At 38.6% G+C, this 16,485-nt stretch overlaps 1 pseudogene; it reads right to left on the minus strand.

Moving 5' to 3' along the window:
- Positions 1-3,772: 3,772 nt before the first annotated feature.
- Positions 3,773-15,732, minus strand: LOC114896556 (annotated as a pseudogene).
- Between the last annotated feature and the right edge of the window lie 753 nt (positions 15,733-16,485).

Consider the following 16,485-nt stretch of genomic DNA (forward strand, 5'->3'; position numbering starts at 1 on the left):
CTGTCCCTGTGGATATCACCTGCTATACCTTTCTTCAGTGATGCCCTGAAGAAAAACAATTAGAAAAAATATTCAAGTAAGATGCATTGAAGACATATTAACATTGGAAAGTAATTTGGAAAAGAATATTAAAATGAGGAAAATCTAATTTCAGACTGAATTTCCTGTGCTTTGTTCCTTTGTTTCTCTCTATTTTTGTCTCCTCCTCCTGTTTCCTGGCTGTAGGTACACTCTTATTTCCATATTCAGTTTTTCACTCACTACTCAGTTCATCCATGTAGCAAATGTTTAGTTAACTTCTACATGCCAAGCACTGAGGTTACAGAATTCCAAGGTGACCAAAACAGAATCTAGTGGGAGAGATAGGCAGATTGCTATTTCATATTGCTATGAAAATGTAATTGGTTAGGTACAGTGGCAGAAAAGTGCACAGGGAATTATGGGTGCATCCAACCAGAGGGAGTCAGAGAAGATGAAGCCCTGAGCAGCAACTTAAAAGATGGGTGGAAAAAATGAGTTCTGTTAAAAAACTTAAATTTTTTTCATTGCTACTTTTATCTCCAAGAGGGTACATTTGCACAAATGATATTTAAAACAAGTAACCCATGCACCATGAGTAAACTTTTCAAATGTGAGATCTGGCTCTGTCATTCTACAGGTAGCGGATGCTTTGGTGCACCCTCAGCCTACTTCTGGTTTCAGCCACAGCTGTGGTGGACAGTTCCAGGCATGCTGGCGGGATTCACCTCCTGTACCACTGTATGCACAACACTTTTCTGCCTCTGGGTTTCTCCGAAAGCCTTGAACCTTGTCCAAGTGCAAGTTCAGCCCAGAAGTATTTTTGCATCTATGTTCATGCATGTGATTAAGCTGTAATTTTTTTCCTTTTTTGTACTGGATTTCATATCAAGATTTTTTTTTTTTTTTGGTTGCATCATGCAGCTTGTGGGATATTAGTTCCCCGACCAGGGATTAAACCTGGGCCCTCGGCAGTGAAAACATGGAGTTCCAACCTCTGGATTGCTGGGGAACACCCTCAAGATATTTTAATATCATAAAATGAACTGAAGAGTCTTTATGTCTATCCTCTGGAAATATTTGGGTAAGGATTGAAATTATTCTGTTTAAGTCATCTTTATCCTTATTGATTTTTTTCTGCTTTTATATATCTATAAATTATTGATAGAATTGTGATATTCTTCCACTAAGGATGGATTTTTTTTCTCAAAATTGTTGAATTTAGTGTGTTTTACATATATAGTAAGTATTGAACATGTGGCTTTATTTTTAGCTTGTTATATTGTGTTTTTTATTTATTCCACTTGAATATTTGCCAGAAGTTTTCTGGGTACAATGCTTTTCTTTCTGGAGCAGTTTTAAAATTCTGCTTTAATTTTTTTAAGGGATATAAGACAATTCAGACTTCTTCCCTTTTGTGAGTCATATTTATAAGTTATACTTTTCTAAGAATTCATCTATTTCATATACATTTTCAAATTTATTGTATAAAGTTGTTCATATGAAGAAACTAATATTTATTGAAGATACATTATGCATTGTATTACATACTATACACTTGTGTTCTAGATTCTATTTTTCTTTTTTAAAGTTTTTTTTAACAGCTTTTTCAAGATATAGTTGACAGACAATAAATTGTGCACATTAAAGTGTACAATGTGATATGTTTTGACATATGTAAATATCCATGAAACCATCACCACAATCCAGAGAGTGAAAATATCCATCATGCCCAAAAGTTTTATCGTGTTGCTTGGTAATCCCTTCAGAGTACTCCATCCAGTGTCTGTGAACTATGAGATTTTTCCAAACTGGCTGGTGGTAGCAGGCACTATTCCTGGCTCTTCGTGAACTCCCAGCCTGCTTCCCTTAAGGCCTTCATATGCTCTTCTCTGGCCTCAGGTAGTTTCCTCACACTCATGTGCAGATGCACTAGGTTCTCTCTCTGCAGGGTTCTCGTTCTCGAGTGCTACTATCTTGCAAACTCTAGCTTCTTTAGTGTCCCAGCTCTGTACTTCCTGCCAATCAATTTCATAGCAACTCAGGGAACCTGCTGCGCTCCACCTTGATTCCCCTTCCCTGCACCGCCATGACCTGGAAATGCTCAAGGTAGTAAGTTCCAATCACAGGGCTCTCCTCATTCGTTTTCCATCTCTTAGGGAACACTGTTCTTTGTTCTCTGATGTCCAGTGTCTTGGAAATCGTTGTTTCATATATATTGTCTGTGTCAACTACAAATTGGCACTTGCCATCCACCTCTACGAGAATTACATCATGTGCTACTACAGCTGCTGACTTTCAACACCCCCTGAAAGGAGCTCAGGGTGGAGAGCAGAAACGAGGCACTCTGTGCTCTGGAAAAAACTGGCAGAACAGGGCTTCAGATGGTTAGATATTTTCAGGAGCCGATTTTATGAGCCCGATTCTTATATTTCCTCATATTTAGAAAAGCACTAAAATCCTTCATGGTGACAACTGCTCCCCATGACTAGCAGAAACTTTCTGCAAAAACATATGTGCTTGATTGCATGTACTCCCTCTTCACCAAAATCACATATATACTGACCTTCCCCCCTACCTCTCTGGAGCAGTTTCTCAGAGCTATCTGAAATGCTGTCTCCCGGGCTATAGTCCTCATTTTGCCCCAAGTAAAACTTAACTCGCAACTCTCACATTGTGCATTTTTATAAGTTGGCATCTGGCTTTTTGGTTGTTTTAGACAGGATGATAAATCTTGTCCCTGTTACCCCATATTGGCCAGAAGTGGATCATAATATCCTTTTTTTTTTTTTCTTAATCTACGTCATCTTGTTTGCTTTTTCATTTCCTTTATTCCTCTTTCTCCTCCCTTGATTAAACTTGCCCAAGGTTTGTCTAATTAGTCATCTTGAGAAACCAGCTTTTGTTTGCTGATCTTTCCTTTTATATGTATATTTTCAATTTCATTCATTTCAGTTCTTATTTTTATTTCCTCCCTTTTATTCATTATTCATTCATTTCTAACTTAGATTCATAATATCATGTCCTCCTTATATTCTGGTATAAGCATTTAACACAATAAGTTTACCTCTCAGTAACATTTGAGCTGCATCTCATAAGGTTTGTTATGTATTATTTTCATTGTTGAATTCTAAAGATTTCTAAATTTTATCATGATTTTCTTTGACTCATGAAGTTTTAGAAATGTTTTAAAACTTCTTATGGATTTTTCCTAGTTTTTTTTTTATTATAAATTTCTAACTTAGTTGCTTTGTAGTCAAAGAAAGTTATCTCTGAGATATAGTTGATAATAAACTGCACATATGTAAAATGTATAATTTAATAAGTTGTGGTATATGTTAACACCCATGACACCATCACCACAGTCAAGATAGTGAAGTTATCCATCACTCATAAGATTTCTCATGTTCCTTTTTAATCTCTTTGACCAGGCTTCAAATAGATCAGGCTGAATAACAGAATTTTTTTTTTCTCTTTAAACTCTGTTTTAATGGGTCCCAAAATTCTGTAACGATTTTCAATAGGTTGTTTCCATTACAGAGCATTGATTTTAGAAATAATAACTTAAAACTGCCACACACATACGCACAAAAAAAATAAATGGTCCACAACACATTCTCCTTTTCTTCTGAAGGTTTTACAATGCATCTGTATCATTAATCAGCCTTTCACTTAAGTGGCCAATTGAGACAATCAGTTCTGAGACCATCCCCCACCACTGACTAAGACAGGGTGGCAGGTATAGGGATGATATTCATTTAGCCTTCTGAGCTTCCTGAGCAGGCAGGTGACCCTGCAAGCACCAACCGCCTTCTTGTCCACTTCTTTGGTGACGCTCACAGAAACCATCTGTCTCATGTCACCAATAGGAAGACGACTCAGAGGAGGATAGTCAGAGAAGCTCTCGACACGTGTGGGCTTGCCAGGAACCATATCAATGATGGCAGGATCATCAGATTTCAAGACTTGGGGACCATATTCCATCTTTTTCCTAGAACGACAGCTAATCTTCTCCTTCAGCTCAGCAAACCTGCAAGCAATTGAGCTGTGGGACAGTCCAGCACTGATTTGGCCTGGGTGGTTCAGGTGATCACCTGGGCTGTGAAGTCAGCTGCTTCCATTGTGGGCCATGTTTGCTGTCACCAGCCACATTGCCACAATGAACATCTTTGACAGGCATGTTCTTGACATTGATAAATGTGGACATCTAGAAGTCCACACTGTCCCCAGGAAGAGCTTCACTCAAAGCTTCATGGTGCATTTCAACAGACTGACTTCAGGTGAAATGCCGACTGGAGCAAAAGTGACCACCACACTGGGTTTGAGAATACCAGTCTCTTTGAATACTTCACCCAGTCAAGGATTGGTATCATATAGATGACTGTTAGGATAATGTTGTGTACAAGTAACAAAAATCTAACTTAAAATAGGTAAAGCAATAGGGGAATTTTACTATCTTAACAAGGAGTCCTGAGGAAGGGTGCCTCTAGGGCTACTGAGTTCAGCAGCTCAGTGACATCACCAAGCTGTTGGGACTTTTATATCCTTCTAACCTTGCATCTTTTAGGCTAGCTCCCTTCCTGGTTACAGGATGGCTGCCTCTTATCCCAGTTCAGATGCAGACATAAACAAGCCCAGCAGATGAAGAGCTCATTTCATTCTTGTGTGCCCTTTTAAAGCGTGAGGAATAGGGGCAGGACAGGAATAAAGATGCAGACGTAGAGAATGGACTTGAGGACATGGGGGGAGGGGGAGGGTAAGCTGGGACGAAGTGAGAGAGTGGCATGGACATATATACACTACCAAAGGTAAAATAGCTAGCTAGTGGGAAGCAGCCGCATAGCACAGGGAGACCAGCTCGGTGCTTTGTGACCACCTAGAGGGGTGGGATAGGGAGGGTGGGAGGGAGACGCAAGAGGGAGGAGATATGGGGATATATGTATATGCATAGCTGATTCACTTTGTTATGAAGCAGAAACTAACACACTATTGTAAAGCAATTATACTCCAATAAAGATGTTAAAAAAAAAGAGTGAGGAAGTGTCCCCAGCAGACTTCCCCTCATCTCATCATAGCCAGAATTGTGTCACAAGCCCTTGTCACATGCCAATCTAAGATAAGAAATACACCCCATCCCCTTCCTTCACAGAGTTGGAGCTGGGACTGGCCTCCCTGAAGGATAGGGCTATGTGGAAGAGAAAAGACAGTTCCCAAGGAAAGAAGGAAAGTATTACAGGTAGCAGTGAAAGCTATCTGCTACACATGAAGCCATCCAAAAGACATAATAAAAAGAGGAGCCATTTTTAAAAAAGCAAAAAAATCCCCAACAACTCCAACCCTTAGAACACCATAGCCTGCTTGTGTATCCCTGGGAAGTGCACTTATGTAATGGAACCACATCAGTGCTCGTTTTCTTACGGGATTAAGGGGCAGGTGTAGGGGGCAAAGGTGTGCATTCCTCTAAAAGTTTATAGCATATAAACTAGCCTTGAAGCCTTGACCCAGAGTGTTCCCTCGTGATACAGTCAGCCCTCCTTATCTGTGGGTTCCGCATCCGCGGATTCAACCAACCTTGCTGACTGTAAGGGACTTGAGCATCACAGATTTTGGTATCCTCCGGGTGTCCTGCAACCAATTCCTGGTGCATTTTGGGGGAGGACTGCATATTTAAGAGAAATGATTAAACTGATCATTTCCCAACTACTATAAGTACACCCTCTAACAGAAGAGAACTAAAATTAGTCATTTGTTGTGTTGAACTTAAAACTATTCTCTTCCCAATTTAATAATCTTTATTGAGTTTACAGGTAATTTTAAAAATTGCATTTCATACTATCAGCTGGTTTCAGCTTTTCATCACAAATTAAAGGACAGAAACCCTTTGCTTCACTTGAACACTTCTAGCCCAGTACTATGAATACAAGATACTGAATAATATTGCAATTTAAAACTAATTAATTCACTCAGGAAACCTCCTGATTTATTGTTCTCCTTCTCTAGTAACCACTGGAGGGAGTACTCAAGGATTAAACATTTCCATAAAGACAATTTATATCCTTATATGTTTGCCTACAAATTACCAGCCACAGGATGAAACGGTTTCCATGGTAAATTGGGAGGATCATTGTGGTAGTTTATTATCTTGGCTTTGTTCCTAAGATTCAGATTTCAAAAGGCTATACACAGTAGTGGAGAGGTAATTGCAACTGGCACAAAAATAGCAGAGATGGATGCAAGGTTGCCCAAAACAAATGCCTGCTGCATTTTCCACGTGCCATGGTACTGTGCTAAGTCCTTGTACATGTATTAACAATTTTATCTTTCCACAACCTCATTGGGTTGGTGCTATATTATTCTAACTTTACAGGTGAGGGAAGTATCTGTAAAATACCTGTAATAGGGGGTCATAAAGGTTAAGAAACTTGCCCAAAGACACACTGCTAGAAAGTGACACAGTCCTAGTCTGTCTGACTCAAGAGTTTACACTCTTAACTACTGCATTAAGAGACCAAATGGTAGACAAGGTCTACCTGGATTTAAATATTTTCGGTCCCTTACTACAGTTCTTGCTTTGGGCCTTCCTTTTAAAGCATTAAAAAAAAACTGTATGCAACCAATCACTAATATTCTATACCTCTTTAATTCTAGAGCCATGGTTCTTATAGTGTGGTCCCCAAACCAATAGCATCTGGCATCACCTGGGAACTTGTTAGAAATGCAAATGTTCAGTTCCTAACCGAGATCTACTAAAGAAAAATCTCTGGGTGTGGGCATAGCAATCTCTATTTTAACAAGCCTTCCAGAGGATCCTGATGCACACAAAAGTTGGAGCACTGTTCTAGAGAAAGCATATAGACGTTGTTTAGGCCTCCTTTCTCCTACAGAGGGTGACAACAGCTCACAGGTTGAGGGGGGCTGAGGTCCATGCTCAGTTTCTCTCTCTAGTCCTGTTTTGTTCCACAGTCTCTTCTCTGTTGAGCTCTTCTGCCGACAGATTATCGTGCCTTAAAGTTCCATGGTCCTTGTTGTCATGCTTGTTGCTGAGGGTTCACAGACTTCAGTAGAGAGCTACGGCTACATTTTCTTCTTTTTCTTCAGATTTTATGTTGCTTTCTACTTTTCACTTCTGTTATCTTCATTTCCCCCTTTCCTCTATTTTTCTTTTCAGATTTTTCCTGAGCACATTGCATTCTTCATGACACACTATCCTAACCTGCCTCCTTTCCCTCTCCTGTTCTTTTTCATAGTAAGGTGTACTCTTAATTACTCCTTCGGAAGCTATCATTTTGACAGCAAAGTACTGGCTTCTTGGTGGTGCCAAAAGGAAGACACTTCCATTTGTAAGCGATTCTAAAACATCCTGAAACTATCTTTCGATACTTTCTCTTTCCTGAGAACAAGAATCATTTGATTTCTCACTAAACTGAAAATGCTTTGAGGACAGGATTCATATCTAATTCACACCAGTTACCCATTGCTATGAAAAGTGATAATCCTCCAAGGCAATCACTCCCTTTAAAAAATTGTGGTAAAATACATACAACATAAAATTTACTATCTTAACCTTTTTTTTGTAACCATTTTTTAATGTACAGTTCAGTAGCATTAAATACATTCACATTGTCATGCAACCATCACCACCATTCATCTCCAGAACTCTTTTCATCTTGAAAAACTGAAACTCTGTACTCATTACAGAGTACTCTTCCCCCCTCCCAACCCCTGGTAACCACATTCTGCTTTCTACTGCTATGAATTTGACTACTCTAGGAACCTCATGTAAGTGGAATCATATGGTATTAATCTTTTTGTGACTGGCTTCTCTCATTTCACATAATGTCTTCAAGGTTCGTCTGTGTTGTAGCAGGTGTCAGAATTTCCTTACTTTTTAAGGCTGAATAATATTCCATTGTAGAAACACATATATTGTGTACACACACACCATATTTTGTTTATCCATTCATCTGTCAGTGGACACTTGGGTTGCTTCCACTTTTCGTTACTGTGAATAATGCTTACATGAACATGGGTGTACAGATATCTGTTTGGGGACCATCACCCACTTTTACACATGATATCAGCACCATTAATCCATGAGTGCTCCCTATATTTACGATGGACAGGTAGGTATGGATGAGGAGGGGTAAAAGGCAGGCCCATAGGGGCATATCTAGGGCCTCCAAGGCATGCTGGCATCTGACCACAGTGCGAGTCTCTATAATCAACTTACCTATATTTTCAGTTCCCGTGCTCTTGTCTCTCTGCCAGGAGCCCCCAGGAATCGTCTTCATTTTGTCCCTTAGACTCTGGCCCTCTCCTTTTCTTCTGTTCAGCCTTGGAGCCTCTGGTTGTTGTGTTGGCTCCTTGACTCTGTTCTGTTCCTCACCCTGCTTTTACTGACTACACTTTGGCCCCTTGTCACCTCCTCAGTGTCTGACCTCAGTCTTGCCCCTACTTTTTGGATTCTTTTCACGAACTGCTTGAAGGGACCCATCTCAGCACCAGTTGTGAGAAAAGAGGATCCGTTATCTTCCATCCGGCTAGGCATCAGGGTAAGTCAGGAGCACTGGAGTAGGAGATGTTGGGCTAGACTGAGCAGACACGGGTACCAGTACATACCTGTCTGCCTAAAGCTCATGGCATGTGACCCACCCACAAGACACAGGAAAAGATAGACTGAAAATCAGGCTAACCCCTCCCAGACAGTCTGCTGGCTCTGGCTCTGTTCAAAGAACTAAATGGGTGTTAGTCACGCAGACCCTCTCAGAGGAGAGTTCCTAGAGGCTTTATAATGTGACTCTTTGAATTGAGGGTTTTAAGAACAGCAGAGCCAGGGACTCTTTCTGTGTACCTATCTCGGCACTGGCCTCTTTTGACATCCAGCAAAGTGAGCCTGGGATCTTCCCATGTGTTTCATTTCTTGGGGTCTTTGAAGCAGGGCTTTAGCAGCTGGCAAGTGCCCAGCAGAGAGGGCTTAAGCATAACAGCAGCTGTAGGTTTGCAGTAAGCCTTGCAGTAGCAGAGGGAAAAAGTGTCCACACAGCTTTAGGAAGAGCCACTAAACAGAAAAACAGACACATGCTGGACAGCTGCCTTGGACCATAGGTGTGACAGGGGTCCAAAATCAACTGTCCACAGAAACTCTGTGCCTTCACTTGGGGAAATGTGCTTCCCTTGGGGAGACTCCCTAGCTCCTAAAAATACTAAAAGATGGTGCATCTTTCTGCTGCCTGTAAGTAAAGTGTACTCACTTCCCACCTCCTTTTATTAAGTTTCTATTTCTGAATGTCAGTGTGGTGCCATACATCATGTTAGCCTCTTTGACAGATAGAAAGATGGTGGTCCTTATGTTCTGTTAGTTGTGTACCATTAGTCTTTCTTTTTTATTTTTCTTTTGGTGCCAGGAAAGTCTCTTTGACTTTACTGGGGCTAGTACTAGTTTTTCTAAATAGCCAAGTGTTATGAAGCTCATAGTAATACTAGTTACATTTTTTTGAGTGCCTATTACATATCAGGCACTTTATACAGATATTTGTAATCTTCCCAGCAATCCCCAGAGTAGAATTATTCTTCCTATTTTTCAGATGAGGAAACTGAGGCTCAAAAAAATTAATTTCCCAAGTCATAGAAATTGTGAGTCAGAGATAAAAACGGAAACAGGCCTCCTTACATTAAGCTATTAGTTGAGAAAAGTTCATTTTGAAGTTTGGACTCCTTAGAAACTCCCTCTTGCTTCTTATCAGGTCATAAGTAATTTAGCATTAAAAAGCTAACTAATCAAGGAAAACAAGATACCTATAACAATTCTTCCTAGAAATGTCAGTTTGCTTCCAGCATCATCTCCCATTTACTGAGATTATCTTAAACAGGAGTTTGTCCCTCGAGTTCAATAGAAACCCTCTGCTCACCCTGTTTTTAGCATAAAAAATATTTAAACGTGATTTTTTATCTCGGTAGTCTATCACCAGGACCAGGAGGGGTATGCATTAAGAATTTTGTAGATGAGACACTCATGGTAAGAAAGGCAACAGTGGAACTTTGTGCAGGGTTAGGTTTCTGATACTGCTCTATAAATGACCTAGCATATGAGTGGCTATTACTTTGGTCCCTATCCCTCTAAGAGGAAACTTAAGAGTCATAAAAACAAATGGTATTTATTTTGCCTTAAAGTTCCTTAGAGAGATTTCTTATATCCATATGTTTGAATACACTTCATAAAATATATTAGGTAGTTATTTAAAATGGATCTATTAATAAGATTAGTCATAATACTATATCAAGCAGCGTCACAATATTTCATATATATATGCATGGTGATATTGAATAGAGAGAACTCTGGTTAAATTGACACACATTTAGCTAAAGTTCAAATAACACTTAACACCTAAGTTTGTCTGCTATCTCACCATTAATCACAGTTCTTGACCAATGTCTAATGAGTTTGGAAAATCAGAAAATCTGCATTGGCCAATGTTAATATTCACAGGTATAGAATATTGAATCTGGAATATTGAATTAGAACCTTCTAGCCCAGGGATCAGCAAACTATGGCCAAGAGGCCAAATCTGGCCCACTGCCTGTGTTTATAAATAAAGTTTTATTAGAACACAGCTACACTTATTCATTTACCTATATTGTCTATAGGCCCATTCATGTTACAACAGAAGAGTTGAGTAGTTGTGACAGAGACTTTACGGCCCACAAGGCTGAAAATATTATCTGGCCTTTTACAGAAAGTTTGCTGACTCCTGATTTAGTCCATCCTCCTCAACATACAGATGAGGACACATTTCCAGATCCTTTGCTAATATTTCTATAGGTCTTATCAAGTTCCATACTTTGCTTAAATATATGAACATGTCCTTTAGCCAAAACTCACCATCTTTTCCTATGTGCCTTACTGTTCTCAAGATAAGTACATGTTTGTTTCACATGTTGGTACTGTATTCTCTTTTAATATAAAGACTTTTATGTTAGCTAAGGTAAATTTCTGGATTAACATTTTATTCTCCAAGTCTTTTTCAAAAACTTTTTCAAATATTAAGAGTTGTTTTACAAAAAGTAGTGTACTTTGGCTATTAGCGTTTACAATTAAAATGTGTTTGAATACCACAAATTCTGCATTTCATAGTAAAAGACCCAAATGTGGCTAAAACCTTTATATAAAATATAGGGTATTAGTAAATAAATAAAAAATATTTATTCAAAAACACTTATGGAAGAATACCTCCAATTACTAGGCCCTGTACTGAGCGTAGGTATTAAAAATGATCAAGACCCTTGTATAGGCCATGCCTTTGAAAAACTGGAATCCTTTGGGGGAAATAGACATATAAGTAGAAAACTGATGTAAGGAAGGCCCCAAACAATGATATGAATCATTCGTTCCCATTAGAGCTATTATCTGAATTTCAGTATTCATTATCTGAAAATATTAATATGCCATCTAAAGCCTCTTAAACTGTACTTCCATTAAAGCAAATTTCTATTGTGCACTTCACCCCAAAGAGAATCCTCTGGCTTTAACTACATTTTTAAATAGAGGAATACTGCTTTTTATTCCCCCAGCTTTATTGAGATATAATTAACACATAACGCTGTGTAAATATAAGATGCAAAATGTGTTGATTCGAGAGGAATACTGCTTTTATAAAACACATAGCACCACTAGGTAATACGACAATGCTAAATCAAAATTTTGTTATCTATAGCTATCTATATTGTTCCAGATCATGATTTTTATCCACAGTAGATACAAATATGTAGAACAAAGAACAATGTTATAATGGTATTTTGCTCTGTTGAATGGAAATCCAATTATTTCCCCCTTGACTCCTATCATTTTTTTAATCCTGTCCTCTCTGTCTTTCTTATTTCTTTAAATAAAACATTTCATCCTATAAGTCTTTATCCTTTTCTTAGAAATTCTCATTACTTACTTATATTATTCCCAAGAAATGTTAAATCTGAAATCAATAATTTAAACATTTGACAGTTTTGATGCAAAAACATATTGTTATTCAGCAAATGTACATAGTACTTTATATTCAAAAGGTATTCTTCATCCTTGTGAACGAGTTTAACTCTCTAGGAGAAAACCAACATGTAACCTAAGAGATTAAATTTTTTGCCTGCTTTTAATAGCAAGAGACGCACAAACAGAATCAAGAATCTGAATTGCAAGGCTGAGTTTATGTTGCCTTTCATTTTGCAGCAATGGAGACTGAACTGGTGAAAAAAGGGTGATCAGGTTGAAAATCCTTACTTTGTTTTTGATGATCTATTCTCTGTTTCCTTGGAAACAGAGCTGGCAGCCACAGAGTTGCTGGCATTATGTTTTCTTTTTAAGCTTTGAAGCATCAAAGAAGAAGGTGAGGTTTTATGACTGTAATTCATAGAATCTGAGTTATTGTCAAGTAAATTAAAAACAGGGCTTCCCTGGTGGCGCAGTGGTTGAGAGTCTGCCTGCCAATGCAGGGGACACGGGTTCGTGCCCCGGTCGGGGAAGAGCCCACATGCCGCGGAGCGGCTGGTCCCGTGAGCCATGGCCGCTGAGCCTGCGCGTCCGGAAAAAAAACAAAAAACCCCCCAAAAAACCACATTCATCTTTTTGGAGCTTCCCTGGTGGCGCAGTGGTTGAGAGTCCACCTGCCAATGCAGGGAACACGGGTTCGTGCCCCGGTCCGGGAGGATCCCACATGCCGCGGAGCGGCTGGACCCGTGAGCCATGGCCGCTGAGCCTGCGCGTCTGGAGCCTGTGCTCCGCAACGGGAGAGGCCACGACAGTGAGAGGCCCGCATACCGAAAAAACAAACAAACAAAAAATACAAATATTATTGAATGCCTATTACATATAAGGTACTAGGAGGTAAAAACTAACACGTTTGAGAAAAAGTTTTAAACCAATTGAGGGGAATAAATCTTAGTTTCTAAGAGCCAATCTATTATATACATATTTTTTAAGAAAGAGAGGAAATAAAGCTTATTTAAAAGCCTATAGTGTGGGGGTGGGATAGGGAGGGTGGGAGGGAGGGAGATGCAAGAGGGAAGAGATATGGGAACATATGTATATGTATAACTGATTCACTTGTTATAAAGCAGAAACTAACACACCATTGTAAAGCAATTATACCCCAATAAAGATGTTAAAAAAAAAACCTATAGTGTGAGTGTAGTACATTGAGATCAGTATAATTTATTGAAATTAATTTTAGAAAGAAAATATATTCCCACACCAAACAGCATGATTCTTTCTTCCTGTATTCAAAACTAGATAATACGGGGGTGGTTACCATGTGTTGAGAGGACAGTTTTTGCCTCCTGTAAATAAAACAGACAAAAGCCAAGGGGAGCTTAAGCAAATCTAAAAGATTTCCTAAAAAACTGATATATTAATGAATTTATTAAATATTTCAGTCGACAGGTGATTGTCAAATAATTATAATATGGTCATTTCCTTTATGAAAGTTTCATGAATTTAAGTTTAAAAAGCCACACCTTTAAAAACCCTGACGGAGATGAGAAGAGTTACAGGCAATAGTTGCAGGGAGGATTTTTCTTTTTATTTTAATCAAAGCTAATGCAAATCAAAACTACAAAGAGATATCACATCTGTCAGAATGGCTATTATCAAAAAGACAACAAACAAGTATTGGTGAGGTTGTGGTACTGTTGGTAGGAATGTAAATTGGTGCAACCACTATGGAAAACAGTATAGAGGTTCCTCAAAAAATAAAAATAGAACCACCCTATGATCTGGCAATTCCACTCCTGGGTATTTATCCAAAGAAAACAAAAACACGAATTCAAAAATTTATATGTACCCCTATGATCATTGCACCATTATTTACAGTAGCCAAGATATGGAAGCAACCCAAGTTCCCATCAATAGATGAATGGATAAAGAAGTTGTGATACACACACACACATGTATGTGTGTGTGTATATATATATGTATATATATATATGTAATGGAATATTAACCATAAAAAGAATGAAATCTTGCCATTTGCAACAACATGGATGGACCCAGAGGATATTATGCTAAGTGAAATAAGTCAGACAGAGAAAGACAAATACTGTATGATTTCATTTATATGGAATCTAAAAAAGCAAAACAAATGAACAAACATAACAAAACACAGAATCACAAATACAGAGAACAAACAAGTGGTTGCCAGAGGGGAGGTGGGGTGCAAGGATAAGAGAAATAGGTGAGGGGGATTAAGAGGTACAAACTTCCAGTTACAAAATAAATGAGCCACAGGTATGAAATGTACAATGTAGGGAATATAGTCAATAATAACATAATGTCTTTGTATGGTAGAGATGGTAACTAGACTTATCGTGGTGATCATTTTGAAATGTATAGAAATATCAAATCACTATGTTGTACATCAGGAACTAACATAGTGTTGTAGATCAATTATACTTCAAAAACAAACGCACAGAAGAAGAGACCAGATTTGTGGTTACCAGAGGCTGGGGTACAGGAAAGGGGAATTGGACAAAAGTAGTCAAAAGGTATAAACTTCCAGTTATAAATATAAGTACTAGCGATATAACATACAACATGATAAATATAATGAACACTGCTGTATGTTACCTATGAAAGTTGTTAAGAGAGTAAATCCTAAAAGTTCTCATCACAGGAAAAACACTTTTTTCTATTTAATTTTGTATCTATATGAGATGATGGATGTTCACTAAACTTATTGTGGAAATCATTTCATGATATATGTAATTATGGGGTACACCTTAAACTTAAAATTGCTGTGTCAATTATATCTCAATAAAACTGGAAGAAAAAATAAAATTAATAAGATCTAAGCATACTTATATGTTTCAGGGGAGAGAGAAAAGAATTAGAGAGATTGACAGAGACTTTAACCTGATAGAACTAATTTCCTGAAGAGAAAGGAAGGAATGGGAACTAAAACACAACTAGAGGGATTTGCTTTTGATGTCCTCTAACGACATCGTAATAATATTAATGCTTACTATGTGCCAAGCATTGTTCCAAGCACTTCAGATGTATTAACTGAATTAGGACTGGATGGAGATAATGAACCTGGAAATGAAGAGTTGAAAGAATGTGCACCTGAAAATCAAAATTATCACTGTGAATATGAAGATAAAATTATGTACTGATAATCTGCTAAAAGAGAAAGAAAAGATGGTGTAGGCAGCCTAAAAAGAGGTGGTTTGAGGACTAGGAGAGGGAGTTGACCAGAAACATATAAAAGTATTTCTGAACAGTAATTCAAGTGACTGTGTCATTTTCTCCAGCAGTGCTCAGATACACTGGTGTCAGAGCTCAGAGCCAGACTATATTGACCCAGGGTTGGACGTTTATAAGCAGAGTAGGATTGAAAGACAAGAGTTCAGGAAGTCGACAGCACTGGCAGAGGGTGGTTAAGTGATGCTCTGGGTTAGGTTAGACATGAAGTGAATCCAGGAGGGGGATAATAATAGGAAAAAAGAAAGTAAAAAGGTAGTGATAGAACAATTACAAACATAGAGTCCATTGAGTCTCTCTCCTACTCCTTTCTGAGTGTACCATCAAGGCAGCAGGTTACCACAACTCATGAAAGCCACCAGAACAGTAAGCTCTGTCATCTTCAGGTTCAGGGGTTTCTCCACGGAGCATAGTCCTCGGGAAGGATAAAATCCTTGCTTCTCAAAGTGCACTTGACTGACCAGCATCACTAACATCGCTCAGGAGATGGTCAGAAATGCAGAATCTTGGGTCCCACTCCCAAACTGAATCAGAATCTGCTTTTTAAAACAGAATCTCCAAGTGACTCATATGTACATTAAGTTTAAGAAACACTGGGATAAACAGATGAGAGTGTAGCTTCACCCTTGGTTTATTTGTGCTGAGCGTGATACACTAGGGGAAACAAGGCGCAAACATCCTGCCTGTGATGTTCTTGAGATCCCAGACAATTGAGTATTCCCTTTTTAATGTATAATTTAAATCCTTTCTCAAATGACTCCTTATGCCCTGCACAAACTCCTGCCTAATTCCACCCTGGACTCCAGGTGCTCTCATATCTGAACATCACAGTATCCTATGAGATAAACTATAAGCTTCCTTTTATTTTTAAAATTATTTGATTTTATGTATCAGCCAAATTTCCTGTGCACAGAAAAATTACTAGAAAATCAGCCCAAGGGAAATGAAATTCAGTCAGTGCCAAAAATAATCCTCAGAAGAACTCGGCAGTTAGCTACACACACGCACACACCCCATCTGCTGTTGGGTCAGCTTTAGAGGGTGCTACCGTGTCTTTCTAACTCCTAACAGACACTGTTTTGAAGCTGCTATATGTGATTGTGAATGGTTTTTGAGCTGCTTTTTACCCCCTTTTTGTGCAACACCAAACCGAAATTCATCTAAATGAATTAAGTCACTTGAGGGAGTCTGAGTGGAAGCTTGAGCGAATTTGCCTCCACATGTTAATG

The sequence above is a fragment of the Monodon monoceros genome, unplaced genomic scaffold (genome assembly GCF_005190385.1).
Source record: "Monodon monoceros isolate NGI ecotype Baffin Bay Population unplaced genomic scaffold, NGI_Narwhal_1 Super_Scaffold_16, whole genome shotgun sequence".
NCBI classification, from domain to species: Eukaryota; Metazoa; Chordata; class Mammalia; order Artiodactyla; family Monodontidae; genus Monodon; species Monodon monoceros.